Here is a 26025-nt window from a genome sequence, read left to right as displayed (position 1 = left end):
GTCCTTGACTGGTACTACCACCAGGAATCTGGAGTAGTGGTCAACCATAGTGAGAGCGTAGTTGTAGCCTTGTCTGCTGGGTGCCAACTTTACATGGTCCAGGGCCACGATCTCCAGGGGCCGTTTAGTTTGGATGGGCTGGAGTGGTGCTCTCTGGCGGTGCTGGTCTTTTCTTCTAAGATTGCAAGGCCCGCAGTTTCGACACCACTTCTCTAGGGCAGATCTCATGCCCACCCAGTAGAATCTTACTTTAAGTAGGGCCTCCAGTTTCTTCCAACCAAAGTGGCCTGCACCATTGTGATAGGCTTCTAGCACCATCCTCGTATCCTTCTGTGGTACAATCACTTGCCACACCTTCTCATGCGTCCTCGGGTCAATGATGCTCCTGTAAAGTTTGTCTTGATAGATGAATAATCGACCCCTCTCCTTCCATAGGTACTGTGCCTCAGGTGGGGCTCCTTTGTCAAGGCTGGCGCCAGGCTGGCTGATCAGTTTCTTTACCAAGCCCACCGCTGGATCATTTTCCTGGGTCTCCTTCCAGTTGTAGTGAGGGAGTGGGTTCAGGGTCACCTCTTGGCGGTTGGCACGCGACTGCCGACACTGTTTTGCTCCATGGCGATGGAACGCTGGCAGCTCAATCTCTTCAAGATCATCTACATCTTCACCCTCGTCTGCTAGGTGAGGCATCCTGGACAGAGCATCTGCGTTGCCGTTCTTGCGGCCAGCTCGATACTTGACAGTAAAGTCATAATTCGCCAGTCGGGCTACCCAACGCTGCTCCATGGCACCCAATTTAGCAGTGTCCAAGTGGGTCAGGGGGTTGTTGTCCGTGAAGACAGTGAATTTGGTGGCTGCCAGGTAGTGCTTGAACCGCTCTGTGATAGCCCATACCATGGCCAGGAACTCTAGCTTGAATGAGCTATAATTCTCCGGGTTTCTTTCAGTAGGCCTGAGCTTCCTGCTGGCGTAAGCAATCACACGCTCTTTGCCTCCCTGCACCTGTGAAAGCACTGCTCCCAGTCCCACATTACTGGCATCTGTGTACAGTACGAATGGCAGACCGTAGTCAGGGTAGGCTAGGATCTCTTCACCCGTCAAGGCCCCTTTCATTTGTCTGAAGGAGTGTTCTTCTGCTTCTCCCCAGTGAAATGGCGGGCCGGAGATCTTTCCTTTCTTCTTTGGGTGGCCTACCAGGAGCTCTTGCAAAGGCGCTGCCATTTTCGTGTAGCCCTTGATGAACCTTCTGTAGTAGCCTACCAAGCCAAGGAACTGACGTACCTCCCGGACGGTAGTAGGTGTGGGCCATTCCTGGATGACTGTGACCTTCTCTGGGTCCGGTGCTACTCCTTCTGCACTGACCACGTGACCTAGGTACTGGACCTTTGGCTTCAGTAAATGGCACTTGGATGGTTTCAGCTTCATTCCATATCGGGATAGTGCTTCAAAGACTTCAGCCAGGTGTTTCAGGTGGTCCTCGTAGGTCTTGGAGTACACGATGACATCATCCAGGTAGAGCAGGACGGTTTCAAAGTTGAGGTGCCCTAGGCAGCATTCCATAAGCCTCTGGAAGGTCCCGGGGGCATTGCAGAGTCCAAATGGCATGCTGTTGAACTCACAGAGGCCCATTGGGGTGGTGAAGGCCGTCTTCTCCCGATCTTCTTCTGCTACAGATACTTGCCAGTAGCCACTAGTAAGATCTAGGGTAGAAAAGTAGTTAGAGGCTTTCAAGGCAGCGAGGGATTCCTCTATCCTTGGCAAAGGGTAGGCATCCTTGTGTGTTATCTGATTTATCCGTCTGTAATCCACACACATCCTCATCGTGCCATCCTTCTTTCTTACCAGGACCAGGGGAGCTGCCCAGGGGCTGCAACTGTCCCTTATGACTCCTGCCTCCTTCATGTCCTTCAGCATGTCCTTTGTGCGCTGGTAATGGGCTGGTGGAATAGGCCTATGTCTTTCCTTAATGGGAGGATGACTGCCTGTGGGTATGTGGTGTTGCACCCCTTTGATCCTACCAAAGTCTAGTGGGTTCTTACTAAAGACCTGCTCGTATTCCTGCACGACCCTGTAAACCCCATGTTTCTGATAGTCGGGTGTAGAGTCAGTCCCCACGTGTAGTTTCTGGCACCAATCCTCTAACTGCTTTTGGGAGGTCTCGCCCTCTTTTGAGTCAGCTTGTGTCAGGGGACCTACAGGTGTTATGGCGTCATCTGAGCATGTAAACAGTTTGGCTATGGTAGCGTACCTTGGTAGTCTGGCTTCCTCCTCCCCACAGTTCAACACTCGTACAGGCACTCGTCCCTTGTGTACATCAACTACCCCCCTGGCTGTCAGAATCGTGGGCCAGTGGTCTGAATGAGTGGGCTCTAGTACAGCCTGGTAATCTTGTCCTCTGAGACCTACCGCTGCTCTACACCACATCATCATTTCACTCCGTGGGGGTATCACAATGGGGTTTGCATCCATCACCCGTACACTACCAATCTCACCGCCAGTCTGTTTTACCTGTTGCTTCCTCAGAATGATTCGGATCTCCTTTTGCAAGGCTCTTTGCGACCTGCCGTCAGCACCTTCAACAATCTGGTGAAGCAACAACAACACTTCCCCTAGGCAATTTTCTATGACATTAGTGCCTAAAATCATTTGCGGGTTCCTTTCTCTAATATCAGTGTCCACAACAATCAGTCCTTGTCCCTTCATTTCCTGCCTTCCCACCTTTATGGTTACCTCTTTGACCCCGATCTGGTCTATAGGTTGTCCGTTGGCAGCATAGATGGTGAGGGAGGGGTCCGGTGGTCGGAGATCGTCGTCCGACCAAAACCTACGATACAGGACATACGGGATCGTGGTTACCTGAGAGCCGGTGTCCAATAACGCCGGGGTAGGGATCCCGTCCAGGACGATGGACAGGACAGGACGTCCACCCACGTACTGATCACAGCAGCGACTTGGGCCTGATCTTCTTAATCCTGAGGACTGGCCCTCGGCCCCAGGTTTGACTCGTTTAAAGGACAGGCCCTTGCATAGTGACCTGCCTTCTGGCAACGACGACAGATGGGTTGTCCAGCTGAGTCATAGCGATCACTGCTCCTGCCTCGAGTTGGGGGACCCCCTCTCCTCCGCATCCAAGGGACGTCCTCTGGGTTGTCGGCTAGCAGGATCTGATGAGGGACTTTGGTCTCTGAGGGCAACTGCATTGCTTTCAGGATTTGTGCGACGTCCTTAGTGAGCTGCTGCACTTGGGAGGATAGCGTACTTATGGTCTCTGCTGGCGCGTTGAGTCCTTTTGCAGTCATCAGGGCCTGCGTGGAGGATTCCGCTCCTGCAGCCGTGGAACTGGCAGGGTCTGTGTCCACAGGGGGTTGGAGTGCTTTCACTGCCCGGTCTTTCAGAATGGCAAAGTCCACGTCGGGGTGTTCTAGGGACCACAGCTTCATCTGCTTCCCATCCTCAGGAGAGCGCAGGCCCCGCAGGAATTGTTCCTTCATCATCCGGTTTCCTTCCTGGTCACTGACAGGGTCCACCAGCTTGAGAGCCCGTAGTGCCGCCTGCAGCCTGAGGGCATAGTCTCTTATACTATCTTGGGGCTTCTGACGGCAGTGATAGAAGTCCGTTCTCAGCTCTCCCTCCGTGCGGTGTTCAAAAGCAGCTGCTAGTTTGGCAAAGATGGTCTCAACAGAGCTCCGGTCATCATTGGCCCAGGACTCAGCTTCCAATTCTGCTGCTCCAGTCAATTGTCCCAGCACCACAGCGGCCCTCTGTTTACCGGTCATCGCGTGCATGTCTAGCAGGGTGTTGATCTTTTTCTTAAACCCGGTCAGCGTGTCTATTTTACCGGCGTATTGAGGCAGCCATTGCGCCCCTGGGGCATACAACAAGGACACTGGCATTATGGGGGCGACCTCGGCCGGCGCAGCTGCGACCGCGGCACCGGCACCAGGCGCTGCGGCGTCCAGCGCGACAGGGGCTGGCATCGCTTGGGCTGCGTCGCCCTGACCAGGGGCATTACCTCCTGCAGCGTCCATTTTTCTTCAGAAATCCGCGCGCTCCCTTTTCACTTCCTGGGTCAGAACGCTCTCTGAATTGTGGGGATTCTGGGGCGGCCACACCTCTTCGTGGGCGGTGCTCTTCTCCCTCGCGCGGGCTGCAGCGCGCGCTTTTGAAGATGGCAATATGGCGGCGGTTCAATTTTTGCGGTCGGACCTCTGAGGCACACGGTCACCTGTCTGAACAGGTCTAGTCCTTATCCTGTTCGTGACGCAAGAAGATGTGAAGCCCCACAGGTGTTGTATCGGTGCATACCTTCAGGGACTCCACGTAGCTGGTGCTGGTCACAGGTAGGGAGTCTTCAGTTTTGATCGTGACGCCACTCTCAGTATTGCGGTCAGTGGGGACCGCCACTGCAGGTTAGGGGACGCCTGGGGCTGATGGTGGGTGCAGTCGGATATAGTAGCCTCCTGAGAGTGAGGCAAGCCCCAGGGCCCGGTGTGGGTTTGTAGTACCACAGGTCGCAGAATGACTCAAACACAGTCCAAGAAGTCTTTTAACGTGTTTACTCACTGTTTGGAGGTCACGGTGAGATGCCCGGGCGACACTGTGATAACCAGGTGGAACCAGGAATTCCAGGAGGCCGTTCTGAGGGTAGCTGTCCACTCGCCTTCCTTGCACTCTTTCTGTTTTAGGAGGATCCTTTGCTTGAAGCGTAGTAGGACCCCTCCAGGGAAGCTGTTACCACCCTGCTCCCCTCTCTCTGGCTCGTCTGCCGGCAGCGTGGCCTTGGTGGGATGGCTTCTGGCCCTGTCCCCTTATGGGCCTGGTGTGCTGCTTGGCTCAAGCTCTGTGTAGTCGTGGTGAGGGCATGAAGTACCCCCCCCACCTGTAGGTTAAGCAGCTCTGGATGATCTGCTGCCTGTTCTGGGGACCTAGTTCCCCTTGTGTGCTCGGATACCGGGATCTCCGTACTCAGCCACCCCTCTTTCTCTGGATGCTCTTCAGGCCGACCCACAGTACTCCGTTCTCCTCCGCTTTCAGCTACAGCACTCCTCAGGACCTGTCTGCACGGGAGCTTCTCTGCTCCCCCTCCATACACTTCAACTTCTTCCTCTCGACTTCCCTCCTTCCTCTCTCTCTGCCCTGCTTCCTAGCAACCAGCCCCTGAACACACCCCTAGCTGGGAATTGAAAGTTAACTCCTTCTGGCTACCCAAGGGTCCCCTCTGGTGATGTGGGAGGCCTGGTCACTATATGTTTGTGTGTGCACCTCATCCTGGCCTTTGGAGATTACCTGGAAGCATTGCTCCCGCATGGGTGCAATACTCTGTGGTGCCTGACCAGGTCAGGGGCGCCACAGCGGCTTAATAGCCGCAGACCACAGGTGGCGTCACGAACACAAACTTTATTCATCAAGCCACATATTCTACTGACACCCACCAGGGCCACGGAGCCGGGCCCAGCCACCACTGACTACCACCGGACTAGTCCGGCCCGGCACCGGGTGTCCCATAGCCCTGGGGTGGGCGAGTCAGTTCTGCAGCAGCTAAGGTGTGTATGAGGATGTTCTGTAACAGCTGTGTTTTGTTTGAGTTTCTACAGCAGCTGAGATGTGTATTGATTTTCTGCAGCAGCTGAGATGTGAATTATGAGGTTCTGCCGCAGATTAGGTGTGTATTATGACGTTCTCTAGCAGAGTAGGTGTGTATTTTGTGAAGGTGAGTATTATGAGGTTCTGCAGCAGCTGAGGTACATATTTAAGGTCATGCGACAGCTGGGTTGTGTAGGATGAGGTTCTGCAGCAGCTGAGCTGTGTATTATACCGTGCTGCAGCAGCTGGGTTGAGCATTATGGGGTTCTGCAGCAGATGACATGTGTAGTATGACATTTTTCAGCCTCTGAAGTGTGTCTTATGAGGTTCTGCAGCAGCTGTGTTTTGTTTGATGAGTTTCTACAGCAGCTGAGGTGTGTATTTTGAGTTTCTGCAGCAACTGAGATGTGTATTATAAGGTTCTGCAGCAGATTAGGTATGTATTGTTTCGTTCTGCAGCAGCAGCTGAGCTGTGTATTGTGAGGTTCTACAGCAGCTGAGTTGTGAATTGTAAAATTCTGCAGCAGCCGAGGTACATAGTTAAGGTCTTTCACCAGCTGGGTTGTGTAGGATGAAGTTCTACAGCAGCTGAGCTGTGTATTATGCTGTGCTGCAGCAGCTGGGTGGATTACTATGGGGCTCTGCAGCCTCTGAAGTGTGTATGAGGTTCTGCAACAGCTGAGATGTGTATTATGTTGTTTTCTTCTGGCCGCTGAAGTGTTTCTTATGATGTTCTGCACCAGCTGGGTTGAGTTTTATGGGGTTCTGCAGCCTCTGAGGTGTGTCTTATGAGGTTCTGCAGCAGCTAAGGTGTGTATGAGGATGCATTGTAGCAGCTGTGTTGTGTCTGATGAGGTTCTACGGCAACTGAGGTGGGTATTTTGAGTTTGTGCAGCAGCTGAGATGTGTATTGAGGTTCTGCAGCAGCTGTGCTGTGTATTATACAGTGCTGCACCAGCTGGGTTGAGTTTTATGGGGTTCTGCAGCCTCTGAGGTGTGTCTTATGAGGTTCTGCAGCAGCTAAGGTGTGTATGAGGATGCATTGTAGCAGCTGTGTTGTGTTTGATGAGGTTCTACAGCAGCTGAGGTGTGTATTTTGAGTTTCTGCAGCATCTGGGAGGTGTATTGAGGTTCTGCAGTAGCTGTGCTGTGTATTATACAGTGCTGCACCAGGTGGGTTAAGTATTATGTGGTTCTGCAGCCTCTGAGTGTGTCTTATGAGGTTCTGCAGCAGTTAAGCTGTGTATGAGGATGTTCTGTAAAAGCTGTGTTGTGTATGATGAGAATCTAAAGCAGCTAAGGTGTGTATTTTGAGTTTTTGCAGAAGCTGAGATATGTATTTTGAGGTTCTGCAGCAGATTAGGTGCGTATTATGACGTTCTGTAGCAGCTGAGTTGTGTATTGTAAAATTCTGCAGCAGCTGAGGCACATATTTAAGGCCATGCACCAGCTGAGTTGTGTAGGGTGAGGTTCTGCAGCAGCTGAGCTGTGTGTTATACAGTGCTGCACCAGCTGGATTGAATATTATGGGGTTCTGCAGCCTCTGAGGTGTGTTTTATGAGGTTCTGCATCAGCTGAGATTTGTAATATGATGCTTTTTAGCTGCTGAGGTGTGTCTTATGAGGTTCTGCAACAGCTAAAGTGTGTATGAGGATGTTCTGTAGCAGCTGTGTTCTGTACGATGAGATTTTAAAGCAGCTGAGGTGTGTATTTTGAGTTTGTGAAGCAGCTGACATGTGCATTGAATTTCTGCAGCAGCTGTGGTGTGTATTATGAGGTTCCGCAGCAGCTGTGGTGTGTATTATGAGGTTCTGCAGCAGATTAGGTGTGTATTATTGAGGTTCTGCATCAGCTGAGGTCTGTATTATAAGGTTCTGCAGCAGCTGAGTTGCGTATTATAAAATGCTGCAGCAGCCGAGGTACATATTTAAGGTCTTGCACGAGCTGTGTTGTGTAGGATGAGGTTCTGCAGCAACTGAGCGGTGTATTGTAAAGTGCAGCAGTAGCTGGGTTGAGTATTATGGGGTTCTGCAGCCTCTGAGGTGTGTACTATGAGGTTCTGCAGCAGCTCAGCTGTGCATCATTTCGTGCTGCAGCAGCTGGGTTTAGTATTATGGGGTTCTGCAGCCTCTGAGGTAAGTATTATGAGGTTCTGCAGCAGCTGAGATGTGTATTATGACGTTTTCTTTTAGCCGCTGAAGTGTGCCTTATGAGGTTATGCAGCAGCTAAGGTGTCTATGAGGATGTTCTGTAGCAGCTGTGTTGTGTAAGAGGAGATTCTGCAGCAGCTGAGGTGTGTATTTTGAGTTTCTGCAATAGATAAGGTTTGTGATGAGGTTCTGCAGCAACCTGATGTGTGTATTATGAGGTTCTGCAGCAGCTGAGTTGTGCATTATAAAATTCTGCAGCAGCCGAGGTACTTATTAAAGGTCATGTGTGAAGCCCCGCTAGTATGTGTCGGTGCAGTACCTTCAGGGACTCCACGTGGATGGAACAGTCTGGTCACAGGTAGGGAACCTTCTTTTAGGATTGTCGTGACGCCACTCTCAGTATTGCGGTCAGCGGGGACCGCCACTGCAGATTAAGGGATGCCTGGGGCTGATGGTGGGTGCAGTCAGTATATTAGCCCCCTGAGAGTGAGGCAAGCCCCAGGCCCCGGTGTATGTGTGTGGGACCACAGGTCGCAGAATGACTCAAACACAGTCCAAGAAGTCTTTCAACGTGTTTACTCACTGTTTGGAGGTCATGGTGAGATGCCCGGGCGACACTGTGATAACCAGGTTGAGCCAGGAATTCCAGGAGGCCGTTCTGAGGGTAGCTGTCCACTCGCCTTCATTGCACTCTTTCTGTTTTAGGAGGATCCTTTGCTTGAAGCGTGGTAGGACCCCTCCAGGGAAGCTGTTACAACCCTGCTCCCCTCTCTCTGGCTCGTCTGCCGGCAGCGTGGCCTTGGTGGGATGGCTTCTGGCCCTGTCCCCTTATGGGCCTGGTGATTGCTGCTTGGCTCAAGCTCTGTGTAGTCGTGGTGAGGGCATGAAGTACCCCCCCCCACCTGTAGGTTAAGCAGCTCTGGATGATCTGCTGCCTGTACTGGGGACCTAGTTCCCCTTGTGTGCTCGGATACCGGGATCTCCGTACTCAGCCACCCTTCTCTCTCTGGATGATTTTCAGGCCGACCCACGGTACTCCTTTCTCCCCCGCTTTCAGCTACTGCACTCCTCAGGACCTGTCTCACACTCTAGAGCTCCTCTGCCCTGCTTCCTCACACTTCAACTTCTTCCTCCAGACTCCCCTCTTCCTCTCTCTCTGCTTCCTAACAACCAGCCTCTGAACACACCCCCAGCCGGGAATTGAAAGTTAACCCCTTACTGGCTACCCAAGGGTCCCTTCTTGTGGTGTGGGAGACCTGGTCACTATCTGTTTGTGTGTGCACCTCATCCTGGCTTTTGGAAATTACCTGGAAGCATTGTCCCCGCATGGGTGCAATACTCTGTGGTGCCTGACCAGGTCAGGGGCGCCACACATGCACCAGCTGGGTTGTGTAGGATGAGGTTCTGTAGCAGGTGAGCTGTATATTACATAGTGCTGCAGCAGCTAGGTTGAGTATTATGCGGTTCTTCAGCCCCTGAGGTGTGTATTATGAGGTTCTGCAGCACCTGAGCTGTGTATTATACAGTGCCGTAGTAGCTGGGTTTGTCGCGGGTGGGGAGGGCGCTGCGCTCACCCACTGCTTGGGTCCGGCTCTGCTGCGGCCTGCTTGCTCGCTACTCGGTGGCTCGAGCGGCGGGCCGGATCCGGGGCCTCAAGCGGTGCTCCTCGACCGTGAGTGAAAAGGGGGTTGGTTTTGGGGATTTGATTGTCCATGACGCCACCCACGGTTGTGGTGAGGTTGTGACACCACCGCTGCTCTGGACGGGGATCCCGGGAGCGATGACTGGGAGCAGCTTGGATGTTGGTTCTCCCCTCCGTGGGTAGGAGGTTGGATGTCCCGGGGCCCGGTGAGGGTTAGGGATGGCAGGCGGGTTACGGGGCCTGGTGAGGTGCAGGGTCGCGGGGGCAGCGCTGGGCCACACGGCACGGTAGTACTCACTCAGCCAATGATGGAGGCAAAGTCCTTGGTAAAACACACTGCTGGATCGACGGGGCCCACTGACAGCTGCGGTGGTTTCTGCTCCCGGTAGATTGATGGTGACTGCCTTTCCCTGCACCTTTGGTTTGTTTGTGGTACTGATGGATTCCCACCGGTAACCCGCTCCCCAGCTTGGATGGATGCTGAGGGAGCCCCTTTTGCCCGCAGGCTCTGGCCCTGGGAACTGTAGCCTTGGCAGTGACTGTGTTTCCCTTCACGGTTTGAGCTGTTGCCTTCAATCGGGTCTTGACTGCTGGGAAACCCCGAAGGTTCCCTTCGCTAACGGATTTGACCGGTTTTATGGCGACTCCAAGCCTGGTTGGGATCCGTAAGCCGTGCCGAATGGTGCTGGCTTCTCTTTACTCTCCGATCCGGTACCGTCGGGCCACCGCCCGTCCACGGTCCTTACGGTTCACTCCAATTAGCCTCTCCTGCAGACGGTCACCACCGTCTGCCAACCTTGCTGTACCGTCCGGGCCACACACCCGGACACAGTCAGTCAGTTGCTCCTCTACCACTTCACTCTCCAACTCCGAAACTCAACTCCCCACCAACTGCTCTTCCTTTTCCTGCCTCCAGGACTGTGAACTCCTCGGTGGGTGGGGCCAACCACCTGGCCCACCCCCTGGTGTGGACATCAGCCCCTGGAGGGAGGCAACAAGGATTTTGTTTGACTTTGGTGTACCTAGCCGGGGTGTGGGGTGTGTTGGTGTAGTATCTTTGACGACCTGGCTTGCCCAGGGCGCCACATTCCCCCTTAGTAAAATTCAGACCGTCCGCGGGCTGCCCGTCCATCACCGGTTTTATTTTTGTTTAACTGAAAAAGATAAAAACAGTAAATTATGCATTTTTCAATCTTCCCACAACGGGAGATACATTCTTTAACATTACTAAACATTTTTAATAAAACGGTTACGGCTTACGCTCTTCTTCCACCCAAACAACCTGGCCCTGATGCTGCCCCTAAGCAAACGGGCAACACCCCTTGACCCCAGTCCAGCACCAGATTGCCCGAGCGGGTACGGTCTCTTTCAGGGGACCCGCGTCCTTGGGGACCCCTGAACCCCCGGAGGATCGCCACCGGTTCCGGTGGTGGCTGGGCCCCAGCCTACTCCACTGCGGGCCCTTCCTCCAACCTGCCTCTCCGGAGGCGGTCACGGTTTCAAGCCAACAAATATTTATATGCCACTAGTTTGTGGTTGCCCTGCTAGTTCTCGGGCCTTTCCGTAGCAGTTTCTACGCAATGCTTACAAGAGGTCCCTCCGGGGACCAGTTGCCGGCAACGGCCGGTTCAATCAATGTTGCAAATCAGATGAACAACAGTGCTTCGTAGCCAATGGGCTACCACAAACAAAACTGTAGGATCCCAACGGAGACTTGCCGTAGGGTCCCGACGGGGACTGTCAGCTGGGTCCCAGGGGCCATCCACAACACTTGGCTCCAGTACAACTTCCTCTGCAGCTTTCCCACAGTCCACCACCGAACAGCACGAGCCCCCAACGCCACCCGCACACAGGGGTGACACTGTCCCACAGGACTCCATTTTTAGCTGCCGATGATGCGGGTACGACTGCTCCTCCAACCGGACTCCTTAGCCTTGAGGGTCGTCTGGAACGTCAGTAGAGTCCCAATGAGGACCGACAGCAAGGTAACCGGGAACCGCTACCATGCTTTAACTTTTCTTACTTCAAGGCCGGCCATTTGCAGGGCACTGACCTGCAAAATGCCCCCACTGCCGACAGTACCTGCAGCGCGCCATCCACGTGTCTCCAAAGGCGCGAATGACGAGCGGGGCCTCATCTCCCGACAGGGACTCCGTATCTTCCCCTGAGCTACTTCCATCTGTCGTCTCCTGTCCCAAGCTGGCTCCCCATGGGTCTTCTGCGCCGCCCACCATTCCTGTCATGGTAGGGAGGGTTGCCGGGGCAGACATCCTCCCCGTGGCAGGCGGGCCGCTGTCAGCTGCCGTGTGGGGAATTACTGCCGCATTCTCGGGGCCCGCTGCTCCTGCGACCGGAGCAAGGGCTGCAGCCATCTCACTATGATCTGCCCCCGCGGGCGCCGCCACTCCATCAGGCGGTTTGGGGCTGGCATCAAACTCGGGAGCCGACATCTTCCATCCCGTTCCTCCGCAGCCTCAGCTACACGCGGCCAGACGCCATCCGTCCCCCTTAGTCTTTTTCCGGCTCCTCCTCTACCGGGGCGGGGTTTCGGCTTTCGCGCCTCCACTGCTCGAGGAGACGCTCGAGCGGGAATTTTTCGCGCCCAAGATGGCGGCTTTTCAAAATTTTCGGCCGGACACCTCCGGCGGTCACAAGGCGCACCTCTACCAGACGGCAGAGCGGTAAGATCCTGTTGGTGACGCCAAGTTGTCGCGGGCGGGGAGGGCGCTGCGCTCAGCCACTGCTTGGGTCCGACTCTGCTGCGGCCTGCTTGCTCGCTGCTCGGTGGCTCGAGCGGCGGGCCGGATCCGGGGCCTCGAGCGGCGCTCCTTGCCCGTGAGTGAAAAGGGGGTTGGTTTTGGGGATTTGATTGTCCGTGACGCCACCCACGGTTGTGGTGAGGTTGTGACACCACCGCTGCTCTGGACGGGGATCCCGGGAGCGATGACTGGGAGCAGCTTGGATGTTGGTTCTCCCCTCCATGGGTAGGGGGTTGGTTGTCCCGGGGCCCGGTGAGGGTTAGGGATTGCAGGCGGGTTATGGGGCCTGGTAAGGTGCAGGGTCGCGGGGGCAGCGCTGTGCCGCACGGCACGGTAGTACTCACTCAGCCAATGACGGAGGCAAAGTCCTTGGTAAAACACAGGGCTGGATCGACGGGGCCCACTGACAGCTGCGGTGGTTTCTGCTCCCGGTAGGTTGATGGTGACTGCCTTTCCCTGCACCTTTGGTTTGTTTGTGGTACTGTTGGATTCCCACCGGTAACCCGCTCCCCAGCTTGGATGGATGCTGAGGGAGCCCCTTTTGCCCGCAGGCTCTGGCCCTGGGAACTGTAGCCTTGGCGGTGACTGTTTCCCTTCACGGTTTGAGCTGTTGCCTTCAATCGGGTCTTGACTGCTAGGAAACCCCGGAGGTTCCCTTCGCTAACGGATTTGACCGGTTTTATGGCGACTCCAAGCCTGGTCGGGGTCCGTAAGCTGTGCAGAATGGTGCTGGCTTCTCTTTGCTCTCCGATCCGGTACCGTCGGGCCACCGCCCGTCCACGGTCCTTACGGTTCGCTCCAATTAGCCTCTCCTGCAGACGGCCACCACCATCTGCCAACCTTGCTCAACCGTCCGGGCCACACACCCGGACACGGTCAGTCAGTTGCTCCTCTACCACTTCACTCTCCAACTCCGAAACTCAACTCCCCACCAACTGCTCTTCCTTTTCCTGCCTTCAGGACTGTAAACTCCTCGGTGGGCGAGGCCAACCGCCTGGCCCACCCCCTGGTGTGGACATCAGCCCCTGGAGGGAGGCAACAAGGATTTTGTTTGACTTCGGTGTGCCTAGCCGGGGTGTGGGGTGTGTTGGTGTAGTATCTGTGACGACCTGGCTTGCCCAGGGCGCCACAGGTTGAGCATCATCGGGTTCTGCAGCAGCTGACATGTGTATTATGACGTTTTTCAGCCGCTGAGGTGTGTCTTATGAGGTTCTGCAGCAGCTAAGGTGTGTAGGAGGATGTTCTCTAGCAGCTGTGTTGTGTTTGATGAGGTTCTACAGCAGCTGAGGTGTGTATTTTGAGTTTGTGCAGCAGCTGAGATGTGTATTATGAGGTTCAGCAGCAGCTGATTTGTGCATTATAGAATTCTGCAGCAGCTGGGTTGAATATCATGGGGTTCTGCAGCAGATGAGATGTGTATTGTAAAATTCTTTAGCAGCTAAGGTGTGTATGAGGATGTTTTATAGCAGCTGTGTTGTGTATGAAGAGTTTCTGCAGTAGTTGAGGTGTGTATTATGTGGTTCTGCAGCAGATTAGGTGTGTATTATGAGATTCTGCAGCAGCTGAGTTGTGTATTATAAAATTCTGCAGCAGCCGAGGTACATATTTAAGATCTTGCACCAGCTGGGTTGTGCAGGATGAGGTTCTGCAGCAGCTGAGCTGTGTATTATGCTGTGCTGCAGCAGCTGGGTGGAGTATTATGGAGTCTGCAGCCTCTGAGGTGTGTATTATGAGGTTCTGCAGCAGCTGAACTGTGTTTTATAACGTGCTGCAGCAGCTGGGGTGAGTATTATGAGGTTCTGCCGCAGCTGAGTTGTATATTGTAAAATTCTACAGCAGCCGAGGTACATATTTAAGGTCATGCACCAGCTTAGTTGTGTAGTATGAGGTTCTGCAGCAGCTGTACTGTGTATTATACTGTGCTGCACCAGCTGGGTTGAGTTATGGGGTTCTGCAGCTTCTGAGGTTTGTCTTATGAGGTTCTGCAGCAGCGAAGGTGTGCATGAGGATGCATTGTAGCAGCTGTGTTGTGTTTGATGAGGTTCTACAGCAGCTGAGGTGTGTATTTTGAGTTTGTGCAGCAGCTGAGATGTGTATTGAGGTTCTGCAGCAGCTGTGCTGTGTATTATACAGTGCTGCACTAGCTGGGTTAAGTATTATGGGGTTCTGCAGCCTCTGGATGTGTCTTATGAGCTTCTGCAGCAGCTAAAGTGTGTATGAGGATGTTCTGTAACAGCTGTGTTGTGTATGATAAGGTTCTACAGCAGCTGAGGTGTGTATTTTGAGGTTCTGCAGCAGATTAGGTGTGTATTATGACGTTCTGTAGCAGCTGAGTTGTGTATTTTGTGAGGTTCTGCAGCAGCTGAGTTGTGTATTGTAAAATTCTGCAGCACCCAAGGTACATATTTAAGGTCATGCACCAGCTGAGCTGTGTAGGGTGAGGTTCTGCAGCAGCTGAGCTGTGTATTATACAGTGCTGCACCAGATGGATTGAATATTATGGAGTTCTGCAGCCTCTGAGGTGTGTTTTATGAGTTTCTGCAGCAGCTGAGATTTGTAATATGACGCTTTTCAGCTGCTGAGGTGTGTCTTATGAGGTTCTGCAGCAGCTAAGGTGTGTATGAGGATGTTCTGTAGCAGCTGTGTTTTGTATGATGAGTAGTGATGAGCGAGTACTAAAAAGCTCGGGTGCTCGAGGCTCGGGCCGAGCATCCCAAGATACTTGTGTTCTCGGCCCGAGCACCGAGCCCAATGTTATCCTATGGGAGACCCGAGTATTTTTATGAAATGACCCCCGGCAGCATGTAGAAACCCTAAAAATGTCACAAAAGTCTCAGAAGAGTGCTCAAATGACATGGCAACAGCAAGGGGAAGACCCCTTGAAGCATTTATCACTCAAAAGTCACAGCTGTGAACAATTTTGTCCGAGTTTTACGCCATTTTTACGGACTCACCAGAAAACCTTCAAAAATGACACCAAAATGAATTTTCATGGCGGAAATGTTAAGGGCACATACCCAATAGTGAGATAGAGCTGGTGTATGTTACTTTTGGAGATTACATGAAAGATTTTACGTGAAAACATTGTGTGTCACTCCGATGTCCCTGAGAAGAGACGTACATGAAGGCCTCTTGAGTCTAATGTGCCCATTTTGAGGAAGTGAGTCTTTGTAGTATTTTCCTTTGCCAGGGCAGTCCAAAATTGTGAGGTTCACCAATGCCCCTGCATACAGACGTGCATGAGGGCCTGTATACCTGAAGTGCCCATTGTAAGGAAGTGGGTCTATTGTAGTATAGCCCTTTGGCAGGACAGCCAAAAATTGGGAGGCTCCACATTGTCCCTGGATAGAGATGTGCATGAGGGCCTCAAAACATTGTTCCCATTGCAAAGGAGCGGGTCTCCTGTCGTTGTAATGTCCATTCGGAAAGAATGGGCGAAAAAAATTACCACTGGGGGTATACCTGAAACAACGGCCTAACTATTGTAACGGTCATCATGGTGGCGCATGAGGAGAAGGAGGAGCAGTCCAGCGATTATCCAAAGTCCAGAAGTGTGTACCCATGGGTGAGTGGAGGTACATGGCAAATTCCCGTTACAAACTTTAAATTCCGCTCTCATTTGCTGGTGGTGTGGTGAAGTCTGGCCCAATCCAACCCTTGTTCATCTTGATCAGAGTCAGCCTGTCAGCATTTTCAGTTGACAGGCGGGTGCGTTTATCTGTAATGATTCCCCCTGCGGCACTAAAAACACGCTCTGACAAAACGCTAGCGGCAGGGCAGGCCAGGCCAGGACTTCCAAGGCGTAGAGAGCCAATTCATGCCACGTGTCCAGCTTGGATACCCAATAATTGTAAGGCACAGAGGAATGTTGGAGTACAGTTGTTCGATCTGCAAGGTACTCCTTGAGCATCTGGGCAAACTTAGGATTTCTTGTGGCACTACCCCGCACCTCAGGGGCTGTGGTACGTGAGGGGCTGAGAAAACTGTCCCACATCTTAAAGACTGTTCCCCTACCTCTGGCGGATTGGACTTGTGCCCCTCTCGGCTGTACGCCTTGGTTGTCCACTGATTCCTGACCTATGCCGCTAGCGTTTTGTGAGGGGAATGCTTTGCCTACTTCCGTGACTATGGCCTTCCGGAACTGCTGCATTTTGGCTGACCTCTCCGCCTCGGGAATAAGAGACATAAAGTTCTCCTTGTAGCGTAGGTCTAACAGTGTTATCAACCAGTAATGATTGTCGGCCAAGATGTTCTTAACGCGAGGGTCACGAGACAGGCAGCTTACCATAAAGTCAGCCATGTGCGCCAGACCCTTAACAGCCAGTACTTCAGTATCCTGACCAACATGATGACTGAACATGCTGTCCTCCTCCTCCTCCTCCTCATCTACCCTGTCCTCTGGCCAGCCACTCTGAACCGAGGATATGACTGGTGTGCATGTCATATCCTCAATTTGGCCCGAGAGTTGCTCCATGTCTTCATCCTCCTCCTCGTCATAGTCCTCCACTGCACGTTGTGATGAGACGAGGCTGGGCTGTGTGTTATCACCCACACCCACTACTGTTTCTTGCTCCAACTCATCGCGCTCCGCCTGCAATGCATCATGTTTGTTTTTGAGCAGAGACCGTTTTAGAAGGCAGAGAAGCGGTATGGTGACGCTAATAATGGCGTCATCCCCACTCACCATCTTGGTGGAGTCCTCAAAGTTTTGGAGGATGGTACATAGGTCAGACATCCATCTCCACTCCTCAGGTGTTATGTGTGGAGTTTGACCCATTTCTCGACGGCTTAGGTGATGCAGGTACTCAACAACTGCCCTCTTCTGCTCACATATCCTGACCAACATGTGCAGAGTTGAATTCCAACGCATGGGGACATCACACACCAGTCTGTGAGCCGGAAGATGCAAATGGCGCTGAAAGCCGGCAAGGCCGGCTGAAGCAGTAGGTGACTTTCGAAAATGTGCAGACAGGCGGCAAACTTTTACCAGCAGATCAGACAGCTCTGGGTATGACTTTAGAAACCGCTGAACCACGAGGTTGAGCACATGGGCCACGCATGGAACATGTGTCAGCTGGCCTCGCCTCAAAGCCGCCACCAGGTTCCGGCCATTGTCACACACGACCTTTCCTGGCTTTAGGTTCAGAGGTGTGAGCCAGTGATCTGCCTGCTGTTTCAGAGCTGTCCACACCTCTTCTGCATTGTGGGGTTTGTCACCTATGCAGATTAGCTTCAGCACAGCCTGTTGCCGCTTCGCCGAGGCAGTGCTGCAGTGCTTCTGTGGCGCCCCTGACCTGGTCAGGCACCACTGAGTGCTGCACCCATGCTGGGAACAGTACAATACAGGTAATCCAGAAGGCTGACAGGGGTGTGGAACACAGGCGCATAGTGATCAGGTCTCACACATGTACCCATGAGAGGACCCCTGGGGATCCCAGGAGGGGGCAAGCCTTCACCTTCACTGGAATAGTGGAGGGGGTAGAGCCTCCATCTCCTCTCAGGGGGTGTGGTAGAGAGTCTGGTTGCTAGGTGGCGTAGGCAAGAACAGGAGAGGAGGGGCAGTGAGTCAGTTAGAGCAGAACTCCATAGGGCTCAGTGAGGAGCAGACCTGTGGGGCTGTTGCTGTCTAACAGCGCCCGCGCAGTGGCTACAGACGGGGGAGAACGGTCAACTAGGAGTGCTGCCTGAAAGCCAGCTTCAGCTAGCGAGTGCAACGGAGTGGGAAGTAAGGAGACTGCTAGAGAGCACCAGGCCCAACCGGGCGGCAGATCCCGAAGCGGGGATAGATTCAACTTTCTTCTGCTAAACCTGCCGGTGTGGGGCTCTTAAAGCCCACACCACAACACTACAAAAGCCGCAGCCACGTAACCGCAGTGAGGGCCCATAGGTCATAGGAGGCAAGAGGCTGGAGTGGCCTGGTCCAGGGAACAAGCACACGGCGAAACAAGAAGGGGAGAGAGGCTTGGAGCATCTTCCCTGGGTGACCCCCATAGGGACTCAAAGTCGGGGTCACCCCAAACCACCAAGGGCTAAGGAAGGCGAGTCAGTAGTCACCCTCATAAAGTCAGCCTGAAGGATACCTGGTTCCCACCTGGTTCATCCCAGCTACGCCCGGGTTACTCACCCTGCCATCAAATGTGAGTAAAGCCCTTGAAAGACATTCCTGCCTGTGTGGTCATTCTGCGACTTGTAGTACTACAAACCTACACCGGGCCCTGGGGCTTGCCTCACTCTCAGGAGGCTACTACATCCGACTGCACCCACTATCAGCCCCAGGCGTCCCCTAACCTGCAGTGGCGGTCCCCACTGACCGCAATACTGAGAGTGGCGTCACGATCAAACAAGAAGATTTCCTACCAGTGACGGAGATCCAGCAACGTGGAGTCCCTGAAGGTAATGCACCGACACCGACACAACACCTGTGGGGCTTCACATCTGGCGTCACGAACAGGATAAGGACTAGACCTGTTCCGACAGGTGACCATGTGCCTAGGCGGTCCGCTTGAAAAATTGGAAGCGCCGCCATATTGCCACCATGAAAAGCGCGCTGAAAAACAACAGCAGCCCGCGCTGGAAGAAGTTACCGCCCACGAAGAGGTGTGGCTACCCAGAGATCCCCTGCAGAGTTCTGACCTTGCCAGCTATGAGAGCGGAAGCGTCCAGAGACGGCGGAGCAGAAGAGAAGCCAGCAGCTTGCTAGAGAAAATGGAGTCCAGACGCGGATACCCAGAACCAGGCACTGCTGCCTGGTGGTGCCGGGAGCTTGCTATTTTCTGTGACCAGCTGGAGGCCAGGATTGTGCGACAGCTCAGGGAAGAACGCACGGAGCTCCTGGAGATGGCTGCGGCGGTGCGGACCTACGAGGAGGGAGCCGCGCGGAGCCTGCCGGATCGAGCGGCGACGACGATTCAGACCCCGATGGGTGAGTCCGGTGTTGCCCCGGCTAGAGCAAGTGCCCCGACCCTAGCTGCCACACCCGCGGTCCCGGAAGAGGCGCCCGGCGCGGCGCCACCGAACCAGGCCGCAGCCACGCTAGAAGCGGCCCGCCAAGCCCAGGCCGCTGGAGCGATGCCCCGCCTGTCCCGCAGGGCTCCGACCACCACGGCAGTGCTCATCCGTGCCGCAGGTGTGACGCTGACCCAGGCTGCCACCCTGCTGAACCCGGTCCGCCAAGACCCCAACGCAGCAGCGACGCTCGTCCGCGCCGCAAGTGATATGCTGAACCAGGCCGCAGCCCCGCCGGGTGCGGCCCGCCAAGCTACGGTCACTGCAGCGACGCCCGGCTCAGCCTGCACGGACCCCATCGAGGCTGCGACGCTAATTGAGACCGCGGCTGCAATGCCCAGTCCGGCCCGCCAAGAACCGGCCGCAGTGGTGATGCCCACTGAAGCGCAAGCTGCAACCGCGATGCTGGACCAGGCCGCCGCCATACAGGGCGCGGCCCGCCAAGACCAGGCCGCCGCCATACAGGGCGCGGCCCGCCAAGACCAGGCCACCGCCATACAGGGCGTGGCCCGCCAAGAAAAGACTACCTCATCATTTACCCCGACCTGTAAGGCCAGAGCAGACACCGCTCCCCGGTCCACAGAGGTCCCTGATAGGCAGCCCACGGTGGGTGAAGACCCTGCATATTGGCAGATGAGGGCTGACATGGAGGCCAAATTTCCACAATGGTTGGTGAGCCAGTACATACCCCCTCCGCATACCCCAAAGAGTCTCCTGATAACTCCTGCAGCAGCTACACCAAAGAGTCCCCCACCTGGGCCGGCTGAAGAGCATCCATCCCCGGCACTGCCACAGCCGGAGTGCCAAGAAGAACTAAGGGGGAGAGGAGGCCAGGAAGCAGAAGGGTTGACTCCGACTCCAGTGCCACCCGCAGCAGATGTGTATTCAGAGCCGGAAATGCTGCCATACTCCCGCTGGGATGAGGAAGACCTGACACCGTCTGCTGACGAAGATCAGCCCCAAGACCTCACCTGGGAGTTTGTGAGCTGCCCTCTACAGAACCCAGCCCGCAAGACACGGCGCCACAGAACGCAGTGTGCTCCAGCCCCACAGTCTCCAGAGCAGAAGGAAGTCACCGCCAGAGACCTACAGGAGAAACGGTCCCTGAGAAGGGCCAAAAGCCAGGCTAGAGGACCCCTGTGTTATGGCGTAGTGGAAGACTTTAATCTGAGAAGCGGCTATGGATTTATTGTAGCACCTGGCATCAAAGAGGGAATATTTGTTAACAGGAGAGATGTCAGCGCACACCTGCCTAGAGGACACCCTGGCAGAAATCTGAAAATGGGAGATTCGGTACAGTTTACCATGCACCAAGGTGAAAGGGGATTGTACGCACTTGATGTAGCCTTACGTACCAGCAAACCCTACAGCCATCCCATGCCACAAGAAAGACAAGAAAGACAAGAAAGACAAGAAAGACAAGAAAGACAAGACAGAGATAAAGAAACAGATACAGAAAAGGAATCAGATGCAGACCAAGAAAGGAAAGACACAGAACCTACAGATGAGGCAACCACAGATGAAGAAAGAGACAAAGAGCAAGAAAGTCACAGGTGCCAGTGCCCAACGTGCCCTCGCCCTAGTGAAAAAGAGGAGTAAAGCAAAGTAAAGTAAGAAGTTACTGTTTTGACCAGTTTTGAAAAGTTTTGTTTGCAACGTTAAAGAAATGCGCCCACAAAAACTATTGTGAGAAATAAACTTAAGGCTATGAACTTGCTATAGCCACAAACTCTCGCAGTGTAAATAGTTACACCAGTGGCACCACCACCAGGGCCAGCCTGTTAAGGGGCTTGGCTCGTCTGCAACCAGGGGGGCCCGTCCGTAGAAAAGGGCCTTGGCTCACCTGCGACCAGAGAGCACGCCTGTTTATGGGGCCTTGGCTCACCACCACAAAGAGGGTACCTGGTCAGCACCAACTGTGGAGGCCGCCTCTACATCCTGCCAGAAGAGGCTGACGGCGCGGATCCACCAGGCCAGGTATACCCTGAAACCACCAGCCCATGAAAGCCGCCTCTACATCCTGCCAGAAGTGGCTGAAGTCGCGGCCAACGGGAGAGGAAGATTGGAGGAAAGGTCTGGGGAAGTAGATGGCCCAGATCTGGTTACCAAAAGGACCGGTGACCTGCCTCCTGAGAGGGTTTTGGGTGGGTTAACGGACTTGTGGGTGGAGGGTGGTGATGTCTGATACCTGGTGGTTTTAAAAATGTTTTACATGTTTTAATGTTTTATGCATTTTAAAATGTTGTCTTGCAGCCCGAGGACGTGCTGGTGATAACTAAGGGGGAATGTGGCGCCCCTGACCTGGTCAGGCACCACTGAGTGCTGCACCCATGCTGGGAACAGTACAATACAGGTAATCCAGAAGGCTGACAGGGGTGTGGAACACAGGCGCATAGTGATCAGGTCTCACACATGTACCCATGAGAGGACCCCTGGGGATCCCAGGAGGGGGCAAGCCTTCACCTTCACTGGAATAGTGGAGGGGGTAGAGCCTCCATCTCCTCTCAGGGGGTGTGGTAGAGAGTCTGGTTGCTAGGTGGCGTAGGCAAGAACAGGAGAGGAGGGGCAGTGAGTCAGTTAGAGCAGAACTCCATAGGGCTCAGTGAGGAGCAGACCTGTGGGGCTGTTGCTGTCTAACAGCGCCCGCGCAGTGGCTACAGACGGGGGAGAACGGTCAACTAGGAGTGCTGCCTGAAAGCCAGCTTCAGCTAGCGAGTGCAACGGAGTGGGAAGTAAGGAGACTGCTAGAGAGCACCAGGCCCAACCGGGCGGCAGATCCCGAAGCGGGGATAGATTCAACTTTCTTCTGCTAAACCTGCCGGTGTGGGGCTCTTAAAGCCCACACCACAACACTACAAAAGCCGCAGCCACGTAACCGCAGTGAGGGCCCATAGGTCATAGGAGGCAAGAGGCTGGAGTGGCCTGGTCCAGGGAACAAGCACACGGCGAAACAAGAAGGGGAGAGAGGCTTGGAGCATCTTCCCTGGGTGACCCCCATAGGGACTCAAAGTCGGGGTCACCCCAAACCACCAAGGGCTAAGGAAGGCGAGTCAGTAGTCACCCTCATAAAGTCAGCCTGAAGGATACCTGGTTCCCACCTGGTTCATCCCAGCTACGCCCGGGTTACTCACCCTGCCATCAAATGTGAGTAAAGCCCTTGAAAGACATTCCTGCCTGTGTGGTCATTCTGCGACTTGTAGTACTACAAACCTACACCGGGCCCTGGGGCTTGCCTCACTCTCAGGAGGCTACTACATCCGACTGCACCCACTATCAGCCCCAGGCGTCCCCTAACCTGCAGTGGCGGTCCCCACTGACCGCAATACTGAGAGTGGCGTCACGATCAAACAAGAAGATTTCCTACCAGTGACGGAGATCCAGCAACGTGGAGTCCCTGAAGGTAATGCACCGACACCGACACAACACCTGTGGGGCTTCACACTTCCAGCTTGGAACTGGTGTGGAGGGTAAAGTGGATGAGGATACGCAGGAGGAGGATGAGGCTGAGGAGCATGACATTCCGGAGCTGTAGAGTGTGGGTGAAACCCTGACTGAGGTAGGGCCTGCAAACCTTGGTGTGGGAAGGACGTGTTCCGTCCCTCGCTCAGACTGGGTCCCAGCTTCCACAATATTAACCCAGTGTGCCGTCAACGAGATGTAGCGGCCTTGCCCACAAGCACTTGTCCACGTGTCTGTGGTTAGGTGGATTTTGGCTGAAACAGCGTTGTTCAGGGCACGTGTGATGTTTTGTGACACGTGGTTATGCAATGCGGGGACGGCACACCGGGAGAAATAGTGGCGGCTGGGGACTGAGTAACGTGGGACAGCTGCCGCCATCAGGTCGTGGAATGCTTCTGTCTCCACCAGCCTAAAAGGCAACATTTCCAGCGCAAGCAGTCGCAAAATGTTAGCATTTAGAACTGTGGCATGTGGGGCGTTGGCAGTGTATTTGCGCCTGCGTTCAAAGGTTTGCTGAATGGATAACTGAACGCTGCGCTGTGACAAGGACGTGCTTGATGATGGTGTTATTTCTGCGTAGGCAACTGCAGGTGCAGGGCCGGAGGAGGCTTGTTCGCAGGCAGCATGGACAGGCATTCACAACAAGCGATGACGTAGCAGTGACATCAGCAAGCACTGCTCCTCGACTCTGTTGTACCTCCCACAAAGTCGGGTGTTTGGCTGACATATGCCTGATCATGCTGGTGGTGGTCAGGCTGCTAGTTTTGGTACCCCTGCTGATGCTGGCACGGCAGGTGTTGCAAATGGCCTTTTTAGAATCATCTGGAGCAAACTTAAAAAACTGCCAGACTCGGGAAGACCTAACATTTGTACAGGCACCTTGTGTCGTGGAACCGGGGAACGGTTGCCTGACTTCTGCCTGGGGCCACCACCCTGCTTCTTACTGCCTGTTGGGATGCTACGCCTCCCTCCCCCTGTGCACTGCTGTCCTCGCTCTGCATATCCTCCTGCCAGGTTGGGTCAGTTACTGAATCATCCACCACGTCGTCTTCCTCTTCCGCACCCTGCTCCTCCTCCTGACTTCCTGACAATTGTGTCTAACCATCGTCCACCCCTTGTTGAGACACATTGCCAACTTCGTGAGAACGTGGCTGCTCAAATATTTGGGCATCTGTACATACGATCTCCTCATGACCCACTTCAACAGGAGCTGGCGAGAGGCCAGAATGTGCGAATGGAAACGTGAACAGCTCTTCCGAGTGTCCAAGTGTGGGATCAGTAATGTCTGTGGACGTGTACTCAGCCTTGTGGTAGGAAGGAGGATCAGGTTCTGAAATGTGCGGTGCAGTATCACGGCTACTGACACTTGACCGTGTAGAAGACAGAGTGTTTGTGCTGGTGCCAATCTGACTGGAAGCATTATCCGCTATCCAACTAACAACCTGTTGACACTGGTTTGGTTCAAGAGCGGTGTACTGCTGCGGTCCCCAATAATTTGGGACAGGACGTGCGAGCGAGTAGATGTGGCCCTTTGTTGTGGCGAAATTAGAGCTTGCCCACGACCTCGGCCTCTGCCAGCACCACCATCACGTCCACTTCCTTGTTCGTTGCCAACGCCCTTGCGCATTTTGCAATGCTGTGCTGACGTGTATTCACTAGACTTGTGCGTTATATCCAAGTTTGTGCAAAACGCACACAAGTGCACCTGTACGCTGCCACCGACAGGCACACACGTGCGGTTTTTAAATGCAAGCACGGACGCACTAAGAACCTAACAGGTTTTTAGGAGCGACAATTACTGAGAAGTTTGACACTATCAGACACTGCTGACTGACATGTATTAATCACTAGACTTGTGCGTTATATACTAGTTTGTGCAAAACGTGCACCTGTACGCTGCCACCGACAGGCACACACGTGCGGTTTTTAAATGCAAGCACGGACGCACTAAGAACCTAACAGGTTTTTAGGAGCGACAATTACTGAGAAGTTTGACACTATCAGACACTGCTGACTGACGTGTATTATTCACTAGACTTGTGCGTTATATACTAGTTTGTGCAAAACGCACACAAGTGCACCTGTACGCTGCCACCGACAGGCACACACGTGCGGTTTTTAAATGCACGCACGGACGCACTTAGAACCTAACAGCTTTTTAGGAGCGACAATTACTGAGAAGTCTGACACTATCAGGACTGTTTTAGACTGTCTACACCAGCCCCAGATATGATGAAGGCTGGTATACGGTCACCACTAGGAATGGCTATATACCCTGCCTGCCTGTATACAGCTACAATAGTCCTGAGAAGGATTCTGCTCCTGTACTCTGACCTGGCTATACCCTGCCTGCCCTGCCTGTATACAGCAACAATAGTTCTGAGAAGGATTCTGCTCCTGTACTCCGACCTGGCTATACCCTGCCTGCCTGTATACAACTACAATAGTCCTGAGAAAGACTTCTGGTCACACTGTTTGCAGCCCTGCTACGGAAATAATTATAAAGGGCCGCAAACCTTTCCCTGAAGCAGCAACACTCTCCCTGCACTGACTGTCTGGATGGCTGTGTGCAGAGCACAGCGCGCCCGCCGGTATAAAGGCTCGGTCACGCTGTGTAGGCCGGCCAATCACTGCAATTCCACAACTAACAGGGCTGTGGCATTGCAGTGGTCTGCCAGCCAATCCCTGCATGAGGGCTGGCTCTCAAAAGAGCGCCAACATGCAGGGATGAAGACCACGAGTACAGCACGAGTATCGCGAGATTACTCGGTCCCCGCCGAGTAGCCCGAGTACAGTGATACTCGTGCGAGTACCGAGTAGTGACACGCATACTCGCTCAACACTAATGATGAGGTTTTAAAGCGGCTGAGGTGTGTATTTTGAGTTTGTGCAGCAGCTGAGATGTGTATTGTGAGGTTCTGCAGCAGATTAGGTGTGTATTATGACGTTCTGTAGCAGATTAGGTGTGTATTTTGTGAAGTTCTGCAGCAGCTGAGTTGTGTATTATAAAATTCTGCAGTAGCCGAGGTACATACAGTTAGGTCCAGAAATATTTGGACAGTGACACAATTTTCGCGAGTTGGGCTCTGCATGCCACCACATTGGATTTGAAATGAAACCTCTACAACAGAATTCAAGTGCAGATTGTAACGTTTAATTTGAAGGTTTGAACAAAAATATCTGATAGAAATTGTAGGAATTGTACACATTTCTTTACAAACACTCCACATTTTAGGAGGTCAAAAGTAATTGGACAAATAAACCAAACCCAAACAAAATATTTTTATTTTCAATATTTTGTTGCGAATCCTTTGGAGGCAATCACTGCCTTAAGTCTGGAACCCATGGACATCACCAAACGCTGGGTTTCCTCCTTCCTAATGCTTTGCCAGGCCTTTACAGCCACAGCCTTCAGGTCTTGCTTGTTTGT

This window comes from Anomaloglossus baeobatrachus, chromosome 3, assembly GCF_048569485.1.
Source record: "Anomaloglossus baeobatrachus isolate aAnoBae1 chromosome 3, aAnoBae1.hap1, whole genome shotgun sequence".
Classification (NCBI taxonomy): Eukaryota; Metazoa; Chordata; class Amphibia; order Anura; family Aromobatidae; genus Anomaloglossus; species Anomaloglossus baeobatrachus.
Note: the sequence above shows the minus strand (reverse complement) of the source record.